The sequence below is a fragment of the Lygodium microphyllum genome, chromosome 19 (genome assembly GCF_053477565.2).
Source record: "Lygodium microphyllum isolate KBCC chromosome 19, Lygodium_microphyllum_v1.1.10, whole genome shotgun sequence".
In the NCBI taxonomy this organism is placed as follows: Eukaryota; Viridiplantae; Streptophyta; class Polypodiopsida; order Schizaeales; family Lygodiaceae; genus Lygodium; species Lygodium microphyllum.
The window spans coordinates 126,205,621-126,218,498 of NC_141153.1; positions in this window are offsets into that span (position 1 = coordinate 126,205,621).

Consider the following 12,878-nt stretch of genomic DNA (forward strand, 5'->3'; position numbering starts at 1 on the left):
CTAAAAGTGGCAAGGGCCTGCCAGTCCTTGATTCAATTTCTTATTGACTTTTTTAGCTGTGTATTGTCTAGCCCAAATGTCTTTATCATAAGCTTGTAAACTCCTCATGTAGCCTTGTACTATAGCCTCTGTAAGGCCCCTATTACAGCCTCTGGATAACCATCATGTTTGTGGTACCTACACTTAGCCTTTTTTGTGATAGTCTTTGGTGTTTTGCCACGTTTTTTGTGTGCCCACACTTTGCAGGTGTTACTTTCACTAAAGTCTCTACACACTTTGTACTTTCTGGTTGTGATTGAGGAGGGGTGCTAAGTGTTGAGTGTTGAAATGACTTGTTTTTTGGCTGATTTTTGTTGTTTTTGAGAGCTGAATGGTTGATTTTATGAGATGATTGATTGGTTTGGAAGTGGTTTGAGAGTGTTTTGGATGATATTGATTGTGTTTTGGAAGTTCATGATGTTTATTGGTGGTTCTGTGATGTTTTGATAGGTTCTGATTGGTTCTGTATACCTTCTGTTTTGCTCCGTTTTGGTCTATTTTGTTCTGATTGTCTTCTGTAAAGAGGGATGGAGTATTGATTGATGAAGATTGAGATCTTGTGAAAGCTTATTGAATAGTTTGTGAGAGTTTGGAATGGTTTGAGTATGAGTTATGTGGTTTTGATGACCTTCTGTAACCTTCTGTAGGTCTTCTGTAGAGCTTCTGTTATGTTCTGTTCTGTTCTGTACTGTGGCTATTCTGGTACTGTTCTGTATGCTTTTGTATGTGTTTTGATGGATGAGAGTGTAGCTTGGAAAAGTTTTCTAGCCTTGGAAAGAGGTGAATACAAGTGCAAAAGAGCTTAAAGAAGTGAAAGAAGTAGCTGCTGAAGACTCAAGTGAAGACTAGAGTGAAGTGACAGTAGTGAGCTATGAAAGGACACTGTAGTGGCTCTGGTGACTCTTCATATCAGACATACCTCTTGGGAGGGGTATCCACGACCTAAGAAGGATTATTGAGAGTGATTGTGAGAGATTGTAGTGAGGATATGATATATTATTGATGGAGAGAGAGAGAGAGAGTCAGAGATAGCCAATTCTACTCAAACAGAGTGATTGTATATGAGAGATGGAGAGAGAAGACTATGAAGATATTGAAGATGAATACTATGTGATGAAAGAATCCATCCACCACGACCCCAACTTATAACCTGTATCTGATATAAAAATACAAAGAAAGGAAAACCCTTTACACATTAACACCTCTTATCAAACTAAAAATCACAACAAATTGGTAAAGGATATAAAAGTTCGCTTCTTCTTTATCTGCATCAGCTTCAACTCTCCATCCACGACCCCATCACCACAATCCTCCAAAATGTAGCTCGCACACGAAATCCAATAGGAAACCACCACGTTCGTATAAATGAACTCACAACACAAACACTACACATAACCATCTGAATGACTCCTTCAAAAAGAGAAATTTTCATTAAAAAGCATCCACCATACATTGGAAAGGTATCAATGAAGATGATCCCTCTTGAAAGATTGATGTTGTCGGAAACGATCCATAGACAAGGATTCATCTACAAAGGTTTTGGGAGGATTTTGAAAAAACTGGAGACAGCACATCCTTTCCAACAGGACCAAGTATCTGCTAGGCAAACAAAGGGCATGAAAATACAATATATCCAGCTGTTGGGAATCAATACTCACATTGACATTCATGCACAACTTTGGAATAGGCTTGGAATCATTATGAGAGTGCCTATGCATATACGCCAGGTACCAAGCAAAGTGAGCAATTAATCTCACTGAAGGATCCGCAGACTGTGAATACTGCTGAGCAAAATGAACATAGTTCTGATAAGCTTGACTGGAAGCTGTCCATTCTCCTAGAATTATTGGCCAATTGATCTGAGGTCCTGTAAGGGAATCATCCGAACTCCATCCCCGTCTTCTAGAAATCTGATTATCAAACCCGTCACAGTTACTAACCAACTGAGGTGGTTGAGATATAGAAGTGTTAGGAGAGGGTAGTGGAATAAGGAAAAGTGGATGAAGTGAGGGATAGGAAAAATCATAAAAGGAAGAAAAGGTTAAAGAAGGAGTGGCAGAAATTTGGAGGGAATCACTAAGGAAGGGTGTTAACTGATACATAGGAAATGCGGAGGGTACATTAATGGATGGAGAAGAACATGGTGGAGAAGGGGAAAATACCCTATCCTCAATAAAGGAACAGTATGCAAAAGTGGGAATTTGAGGGAAAGATGAAGGTTGGAAAAGAAGGGGTGAAATAGTTGTGGAATTAGATTGACAAAGGGAAAGATATATAGCATAGCGGTGAGCCATTTGTTGGTAATAGAGGAGGGTAGGAACAGAAGGTCCTAAGAGAGATCGTCTATGATAGGCATCAAAGAAGGTAGCATCAAACGGATTATGTTTTGAAAGATAGGCTAAGAGATCCAGCCTTAGTTGATTAGTACTCTGGGCAGAGGTAGGAGCTGTGTTTTGTCGTTGATTCAGGACCACAGAATCAATCATGGGATGCCACAAATTATCATGACAATCAGCCACTTTGGAGGAGTAACTCTGGAACATGTCAGCTATGCGCAACTCCAAATGGTTGACATAAAAAACAGCCTGTAAGACCACATCGCCCACATACCATGCCATATCCACCTCATCTAGAATTAACAAGTCTCCTCGTAGATACATGTATGACATCAACATGGTATCTGGCGTGACAGAATCTTCAAACACCGTCCTTACTACCTCTGTCAACAACTCAGTAGACCAAGCCCCACTCCAGCCATCCTCTGGAAGAGATAAATCCATCGTGGAAAGCTTCATGTAGAAGACCAACTTCTGTAAGTGGTAGTGGACAAAGAAAGAATGGTCTGGTGGAACATATTCTTGAAACTGCTCAAAGGTAGACCATAACAAGTCCATTCTGGACTGCAATCTTTCCACTTTATCTTGGAATAGAGGACACAAGGTAGCCTGTCTCTGAAGAGCAGCCAAATCCTGCTGTGAAAGAGAAGGAATCATGGGAACGTTAGGGCTTGGAGGAACAGACTGTGATTTTGCCAGTTGATCTTGCAACTGCTGGATTTGGGAGGCTTGGGATGCCACTGTGTCATTAGCAGTCTGTAAAGCTGAAAGTTTGTCATCTAAGATAGCTTGGAACTCCTACGCTTCTCTGGACATCCTCTCCTTCTCCTCTGAAAGGCTAGTAACATGTGATTGAGCCGCTAGTAACTGGATCTTCAAAGAAGAGATCTCATCTCTTTGGGTGGCAACTAGTTGGGTTTGCTGTTCCATTTGCTTAAACAAATCTACTAGGGTATCCTTAGCAGAAGCTAACTCGGATGTTGCCTTATGCAACTGGTCCTTAGACTGCATGAGTTCTTCATAAAAAGACGCGTACAGCTATTGAACACAAGCTGTCACTGACAACTCAATGGAGCTCTGAATATCTTTACAGAGGAAAGGAATTGCATCTCCTGAGACTAGACTGTTCAGGGAGGGAACTGATATCTCCAATGATCCTTCTCGATGTGCTCTGAACAGGTTATTACAAGTGAGATACCCAGGGAGATCACTGCCAGAGGTAGCAGGGATGGGTACTGAAGGAAGTACTGAAGGAGCTTTATCCGCTACCCTCTTCAAGCGTTTGCGCTGGATGACCAGGGGAGGCGGAGAATCATCATCCTCTATGTCAATGGGTTCGGACGCATCTGAAGGTGGAGGAGGAGGTACGGGATCTGATGGCGGAGGTGGAGGCACAGTCTTCTATAAACCTGAATAGGTCAAGAAGGCAGACAAATATGATCCATATGTGACATTGGTAACATTACCCCTGGTGACTTTGACAAAATTTTGATCCATTTTAGTGAGGAGGTAAGTGCTCCAATCAATAGCAACTCCTTTCAACACCATCCTAGAAGCTGTAAAAAGCTCTTTGGACAAGTACTGGGATGGCATTTTGGCAGGCATAAACCTGTCCTGGAGAAACTGACAGATCATCTTCCATATGGGATCAGTGATCATAGAAAAGAAAACTCCTGAAGAGTTGATCACCTTCTTAACATCCAGCATTTCCCTTGTCTGCTTTTGCAGCAGCTTCAGAATCTCTTCATTAGAGAAAAGGTGACGAGTGGTAACAAAAGGTTCACCTTTGGAGGGAAGAGACAGAGCCTTCCCTAGGCCGCAAGGTGTCAAAGTCATAGAAATTCCCTGGACTAGTCCTGTCTTCTTGCTGTAAGAGGCCAGAAGCTCATCACATAACGACGGATCCTCTGGAAGCAACGGAAAAGAAGTAGCCACAAAAGCAGTGAGTCCCGCCTTTGTGAGAGGCTCAAAAGTAAGTAGGGAAGAGTAATCCCTACTAACTAAGGGGACGTACTGGATAGGGGGAGGAGCATGAGAAGGCGCCATTCAGATGGTTACACACACACACCACAAACACAGACAATCAAGGAGAATGCCTACAAAGCAATAGACAAAAAATCCAAGGATAAGAGAACAACCAAAACAATAAAATGTGACTCGACCAACTAACCCCAAGCAAACCACAGCCTAGAAAAAATTCGACATGACCTTGAGACAAATGCGACCGAAAGCTTCATGCTATGCATCAGACAAACACCCAGAACCCCGTATCAGGCAATTAAAAAAAAAACTGCATACCGTACCCTTAACCGTAACAAAGACAGTAAACCAAAACAATACCACATCCAACATATATCAAGACTACATCGTTGATAAACTAGTGTGTGACCATGGAAATAACGCTAATGACTGCGCATACCCATCCCACGAAACGGTTCATTAAAAAGGGGAATTAAGTGTAGTGAGGGGGAATTAATTTAATGAAGGGTTGATTGTAAGAAATTATTAAGAAATGGGTGAATTTTTATTAAGTGATAAACCTTAGCAAGAAAACGGCGGTTCTTTATTATAAATTTAATTACCAATTAGTAGATAATAAGAATAATAATGAAATCAAGATATATAGCACCTGAAGATGTGAGGAAGGGAAAAAATGAAAATTCAGCCATGGAGGAAATATCCACAAGTTAGGGTAGGAAAATAAGATGAGGATTTTTATGGTTAATTGTTATGTGTGGGGTTTTTTTTGTTTTTTTTATAAATAGGGGTTCCATGTATGAAAATATTTTAAAGTGAAAAATAAATGGAAAATGGTCAAGGGGGGTGAGGGGAATTTTGTAGAAATTTTTTAGCATTTTTTACTATTTTTAAATGAATTTTCTACATTTGTTGGTAATTTAGGGGATAAATTAGGAAATATTTAATTTTCAAAAATTGTGGGGGTGGAAATTCCAGGGGACAAATTTCCAAAAATTGGCAAAAAGTGAAGGGAATTTTTAGAAATTTTTCTGAATTTTTAGGATGTGGAAATTTATTTATAAATTAAATAAATCAGGTAAATCAGCTTAGTCTGGTAAGTAAGTTGAAAGTAAGTCAGCTAAGTCAAGGTAATCTAGATAAGTCAGGTAAGTCAAATCTGGTCTAGTCAGGTTAGTCAGATGGAATGAGGTTAGTCTAGGTGAAGTCAGATAAGTCAGTTAGGGGGACTAAGTCAATGGAGACTAACCTAAAGGGGGTTAGTTAACCTAAGTAGGGTTAGGGTTAGGGTACTAAGTAGGGGTAGTTAGAACTAACCTAACTAGGGTTAATTAAGGGGGAGTTAGGTTAAGTTAGTTAACCTAACTAGGATTAATTAAAGGGGGGTTAGGTTAAGTTAGTTAACCTAACTAGGATTAATTAAGGGGGGGTTAGGTTAAGTTAGTTAACCTAACTAGGATTAATTAAACTAATGTCAGGTTAGGTAAACGAATGTTAGGTTAGTGAAACTAACCTAGGTTAGTTAGGGAAGAGGAGGAGAAGGATGGCGGCGTCCGGCAACGTGCAGCGACCTGGACGGAGCGGCGGCGTCCTGGGCGGAGCGGCGACGGCGACCGGGGCTGGCGGCAAGCGTGTCGGGCGGGTCGACGGGCGACGGCGTCAGGCGTTTCGGGCAGGTTGACGGCGTCAGGTGTTTCGGGCGGGTCGACGGGCGACGGCGTCAGGCGTTTCGGGTGGGTCGACGGCGTCCAGGGCAGAAAGCGGCACAGGGACGGCGTCTAGGGTAGAAGGCAAGAGAGAAGGGAGGAGCAGAGAAGGAGGAGGGGAGGAGGAGGGGAGAGGGGTGGAGATGGTAGGGAGGAAGGAGGAGATAGGGAGGGGGGTATGCAGGAAGAGGGAGAGGAAGGGGGGAAGGCGGTTAGGGTAGGGAGGGGTCGGGGTAGGGTGGGGGTGGGTAGGGGCCCATAGGGGGGTGCCCAAGGGGAAGGGTAGGTAGGGGTAGGGGTAGGTCTGGGGTGGGTAGGGGTAGGGGTAGGGTTGGGGTGGGTAGGGGTAGGTTTGGGGTGGGTAGGGGTCCATAGGGACGCGTACCCCCGTCCCGCACACGTGCACGGGGCGGGGTAAAAAAATTTGCAGTGACAGGAGTGAATGGACGCCCGGATATGAGGACGAGGCACGCGGATGCGACCGGGGCGTGTTAAGACGCGTAAAAGTGAAAACGAGCGCGTTCACGCGCGGGACGAGGCACGTAAAAACACATAAAAAATAAAGAAAAATTAGTAACGCCCAATCCGGACGTCAAAACGAAAGGATGTAAAAACAAAAAGTGGGCAAGACGACAGGGGGACAACAAGGAAAATATGTGACGAAGGTTTCGGGGGGGGGGGGGGGGGGGTAAAGGGCGGTCACGTGCAAAAAACACAAAAAAAAACCAAAAAACGCAATTAAAAATTAATAATGGAAGATTCGTGCATCGAAACGAGGTGCAGAAAAAAGGAAAACTGGGCAGAAAGACGTGCCCGACAATCCTAGCACATCAAAACATAAGTCTGACTGAGATAAGATGCGTTCACGTGGAAAAAACCCAAAAAACAAACCTGAAAATGGGATCGGAAATTAATACTGGACGAACTGTTCACCGGAATGTCATGTAGTAAGAAGGAAAAATGTCTGTAGGAAGGGGTTGCACTGGGTTGGCATGTTAAACCGCAGTTTCGGTGGAAGTAGGAGGGGTTCACGTACGAAAAACTCCAAAAATACACCCGAAAACACATTTAAAAATTAATATTTAAAAAATCCAGAAAGCGAAAGAGAGTGAAGGAAAAAGGAAAAAGGTGGGGGAAGGCACAGGGGACACAACTGTCAAATCAAATTGGAATTCCGATGCAAACAGGGCAGGTTCACATGGAAAAAGATCAAAAAGACGCACGAAAAAGTCGTAAAAAACCGGAAAATTAATATTGGACAAACCGTGTATCGAAATGACTTGGAGAAAAAAGGAAAAATGTCAGGGGAAAAATGCTTGTCAGGGCTATGACATCAAATCACGGTTCCGCAGCAAGAAAAATGCGTTCATATGGAAAACCGACTAATTTGTGCAAAATGCTTCAAAAATTAATAATTCAAAAATCGTGCACCGGAACAAGGGTAGGGAAAAAGAAAAAATGGTCAGTTCAAAGAGAGGAATAGGGCTATAGGGTCGAATTGGGACTTCGGTGAACGTAGGGTGCATTCACATGGCAGGACCGCAAAAGCAAGGAATGAAGGAAAACTGCAAGGGAACAGTCCCAAGGGTGGGTGGAAAATGAACGGGTGGGTGGGAGGGGACCCCATCAGGGTAACAACAAGGCATGGCATACATGCATGAGCAGGTTGAGGCATATGCAGAAGGGTATGCAATGTAGACGTGCAGGGACGCGTCCCCACACTTAAGACCTCAATGGATAGGGTTAACCGAGCAACAGGGACCTAGGACCACGCCACAGACCATCCACTAACATCCCCACACTTAAAACATGACCGTCACGAAGAAACCAAAGTGGGAGGGTTAGAAAAACTTGGCCCATTTTGTCAAGAAGCAAGGTTGAGTATCAATGGCACGTCCAGTGTTGTTGTCGGCGTCTGGAGGTACCAAGGCATCTTCTCGGCACACGTCCGTCATGGAAGGGACCACGCGGCAGCACTTAGGGAGGTAGCTGATGGAAGGAATCGCAGGAAATTTATCGATGATGAGGGATATTGCACTCAACTCACAGTCACTCAATTGGAATGAAAGAACAGTCACTCGCCCCATGACTAATATCACTCAAGGAATAAGGATGGAAACCCATATCTCGTACCCAGTTGAGGAATCGACAAGGGGGGAATGGTGCAGAAGGAGTATGCCAGGGTGCACAATTGATGGTGCATTAGTGCGTCCAACCCGTCTGGCATAGGTGTAAGGAGGAAGGCAAGGGAGCCTTACAGTGCAGTGTACAGAACAGGGCGACGTGTCTTGTGTTGACGGCAAAGACCCATCCCGTAGGTGCATAGGGAAACGGGAACATACCTGACTCCAAGTGTCGTAACGTCCCTCAATCTCACCTCTCGGTAATTGATTGAAGAAACTCCAGTCACACTCAACCCACCCTCTGTCTCACTCTCTATTGATAGATACAGGAGGGCAGCCTTTTCCTGAAACCCATTGAGGTAATCCTAATGGTCACTTGTGCAAAGGTTGCATGCCTTGTGCGCATTTAATGGTGCAATTGCGTATCCCGCCCTGTGCCGGCATACTATGCGAGAAGAAAGGCCAGGGAGCCTTATAGTGCAGTGCGCAGAACAAATTGTGCTTTGTGCATTGAGAGGCCCATCCCGTGCGTGCAACACTTCATTCACACTTCTCACCTCTCATTTGATTTGAAGGGGAAAGACTGGTCTCTCGCCCCACCCTCTGTCTCACGCTCTGTTGATAGATACAGAGGGCAACCATACTCACGTCCCCCATCCGGTTAGGATGAAAGCTCACGTCACTCGATTGTTTGTTGATGAAGATCGCGTCGTCAGTTGTTGAAGAGGCTTAACCACGGAGGTAGCCCTCAAATCGAACGTTGTGTTAGATAGGAACATGTCGTCTGCCAGAGGACAGTTAGACGCTCTGCAGAAAGACCCAGGACACAGCGTACCAAGGGAGGTAGCTTCGGAATTGGATCCTAGGGATATCAATCAATGAATCCACTTTCTGGACTGCTAGGTGTTGCCACCTTTTCCATAGCCAACTTCTCGCCCAAGGGTGTTTACCACCTTTTCTTGGAACGAGGCCTACTATGACAGGGAATTGCTTCCTTTTCTCTCATAACAGTTTTGTTTTTTTTCTTTCTTTTCTTGTTTTCCCCTATTCCCGAGGGTGTTTCCACCTTTTCTCGAAGAATAGGTCGGCATGACAGGGACCTTAGTCCTTTTCTCCCATGACCAATATGTTTTTTTTTCTTTTTCTTTCTTTCTTTCTTTTTTTCTTTTTTTCTTTCTTCGAATTGAGCAAGGGAATAGTAGAAAGACCATTTGTCAGAACCTACCTCACCACTGTCGCTGGTGGAAAATAGAGGATAAGAGATTAAGGCTGGAAGGGGGGTTTGAGGGGACAGAGGGTTGCGTCCACTTCATCACGACTGACTGAAGAACGGCTATCAGAAGTAGCATCATAAGAAGTACAGTGCCGCACCAACAAGGGAAAAGATCAAGTGACCGTAATTGTCAAGATTCCCAAGGAGGGAAGTACTTCTTCAGGCGATATCCATTGATCAGAAAGGGATCATCAGAGGCATCAACGGTCTGCACTTGGATAGAGCCATTAGGGTTGACGGAAAGTATCTTATAGGGGCCCATCCACCACTGTTGGAGCTTGCCAGGAAACTTGCCAAATCGTGAATCATAGGCTAGGACCAAATCACCTTCTTGGAACTCCTTGTGCTTAATGAAGCTGTCATGGTAAGCCTTAATTCGAGCTTGTGTGGCTTCCATGCACTGTAGAGCCATCCTACGAATTTCGTCCAAACACTCCAGGTGCAGGAGACGGCATTGCAGTGAATCATCATCCCCCAAACGCTCTTTGATAGCCACTCTCAAAGAGGGTAATTCCAGTTCAACAGGAAAAACAGCTTCTGTACCATACACCAGTTGGAAAGGTGTCTGTCCTGTTGCTGCTTTATGGGAGGTTCTGTATGCCCAGAGGGCCTCTGTAAGTTGATCATCCCAATCACGATGATGTGCAGCAATCGTTCTTGTCATAATCGAGTAGAGGATGCGATTGGTGACTTCGACTTGGCCGTTGGATCTAGGGTAATGAGGAGTGGACTTGCGATGGCAGATCTTATACAACTCTGTCAACTCTTCCATGACTTTATTAAGGAAATGAGTGCCTCTGTCACTTACCAACTCTAAGGGACTGCCAAAATGGGTGATGATATTCTCGTACATGAACAAGGCCACACTTACCATCGTCCCGCTTGAGAGCTTTAGCTTCACACCACTTTGTGACATAATCCATACATACGAGGATGTATCTGTTCTACTTCCTTCTGGTAGGAGGATCGATTGGGCCTACGAAGTCGATGCCCCACTTCTCAAACGACTTTAAGGGAAGGATAGGTTGCAGTGGCATGGCACTTGTCTTTTGGGTTTCCCCGTTCTTTGACAAGTATCACATCTTCTACAGTAATCATAGGCATCCTTATGAATGGTAGGCCACCAATATCCTGCTATAGCAGAGCCTTCCTGGCTGTAGCTTCTCCTGCAAAGTGACCTCCACATGGCTCGTCATGGCAAGCCTTCAGAACAATCCCAATCTCTTCTCCTACAACACATCTTCTGAGCACTTCATCTTTGCCTTTCTTGTACAGTGCGCCACCTAGCAGGGTGTATGGGGCTGATTCTAGCATAAGCTTCTTCCTCTCCCGACTAGAAATGCCAGGAGGGTACTGTTGGGTTGCCAGCAGATTGGCAATGTCTGCATACTAGGGAGTTACAGTTTCTACCAAGAATAGGGAAGCATCAGGGAGATCTGGATCATCCTGCTCCTCGTCTGCAGTTTGTGGGATACGCGACAGATGATCAGCCAGAACATGGAAACGACCAGGCTTGGTAATTACCTCAAAGTCGAACTCCTGGAATAAAAGGAGCCATCTCATCATTCGTCCTTTCACATCTGCTTTGTTCATCAGGAAGGATAGGGCCTCATGATCCACATAAAATTTAAAGTGAGTGGATAGGAGATAATGGCGAAACTTCTCTAGGGCAAACACCATTGCCAAGCACTCCAGCTCGATCACTGTGTAGTTTTGTTCCCTATCAGTGACTTTTCGGCTTGCATAATAGATCGGTTGATCCAGCTTCGAGGAGCCCTTCTGTCAAAGGACAGCACCTAAGCCTTCAATTGATGCATTAGTGTGTACATGGAACTCTTTCGTCCAATCAGGAGGTTGCAGAATGGGTGCCTCAATCAGACACTGCTTCAGAGTGTGGAAGGCTTTGTCACATTCTTCCATCCAAGTAAACTCTGCATCTTTCCTCAGAAGCTTGTGCAAGGAGGTTGCCTTTGTTGCAAAATGAGCTATGAACCTTCTGTAGTAACCCACATGGACTAAGAATCCCCTCAACTGTTTGAGGTTGGTGGGTGCTGTCAGAGCTGCGATCTTTTCGATCTTTGCAGGGTCTGTTGATATCCCTTGTGCAGAGATAATGTGGCCCAACAGAACTCCAGAAGAGACCCCAAAGATGCATTTGTTGGGGTTGAGGGAAATCCCATACTCCCGGCATCGGTCAAAGCATTGTTCCAGGTGTTCCCAGTGTTCACGTATCAAACTATAGACACAGAAGTCATCCAAATATACCTCAATAAAATCGTGCAGATGATTTTGGAATGCGGCCATCATGACTCGCTGGAAAGTAGCAGGGGCATTGCAGAGCCCAAATGGCATCACTCGGTAAGCATAGGTCCCCCATTCTGTGGTGAAGGTTGTTTTGGAATGGTCTTCTTCTGCTATCTGCACTTGGTTGTATCCGCTGAATCCATCCAAAAGGGAATAAAGCTCATGTCCTGCCACTATGTCCAACAGTTGGTCTGTGAAAGGAATCAGGAAGTGATCCTTCTTTGTCTTGGAATTTAGCTTTCGGAAGTCCACACATATTCGCAATTTGCCATTCTTCTTGGGTACAACCACGATAGGTGAAACCCATTCACTATTTGCCACTGGATAGATGAACTCGGCTTCCAGAAGCTTCAACAGCTCTGCTTTCACCAATGTGGAATAATTCGGGTTCATTCGCCTCTGTCGTTGCTGTACTGGCTTGGCATCAGGCTCCAAGTCAATATGATGTTGACATATTGTGGGATCAATCCCCTTTAGGTCTTTGTAAGACCATGCAAACAGGTCCAAATTCTCTTTCAAAAAGTTGTACAAGGTTGACAACTCCTCTTCTGGGAGGCTGCTACCCACCTTCAAGTGGCATTCAATGCCTTCTGCATCCACAAAGGTTAACTGCCTTTCACCTTCTACTTCACGGATGAAGGTCCCACGGACTGCTTCTGGATACAGATCCGACTCCTTCAAGGGAGTGGTGTCCTCTTCTGATGTCCCACTAGAACCAACTTCTTCTTTTGGTGGAGACTTAGGTTGCTCCTTAAGATGTTGAAATGGGATTAGGGCCGTGTCGGGTTTGGTTTCAAGATTAATTACCTCTTGGCTTGAAGACTCCTCTTCTGAAGATGACACATCCAAGAACGTCACATAACAGGGACCCTCTGATTTCTGTTGGGTTTGTGGGACTGATGCTTGTTGGCATGGTGCATCATCATCATCTTTCTTTGGCAAAGATGGGTTAGGACGGCAAGAGCCACTACTGAAAAACGGCTTGTTCTTCTTAATCCATTCCTTATAAAGATTTTGCATATGAGAAGATCCATTTACCAGACCAAATGGTACCATCACCATTCTGTCCCATAGCATGAGCTCGTCTGCTTCGGATACTTCTGAAACTTCTTCTCCAAAT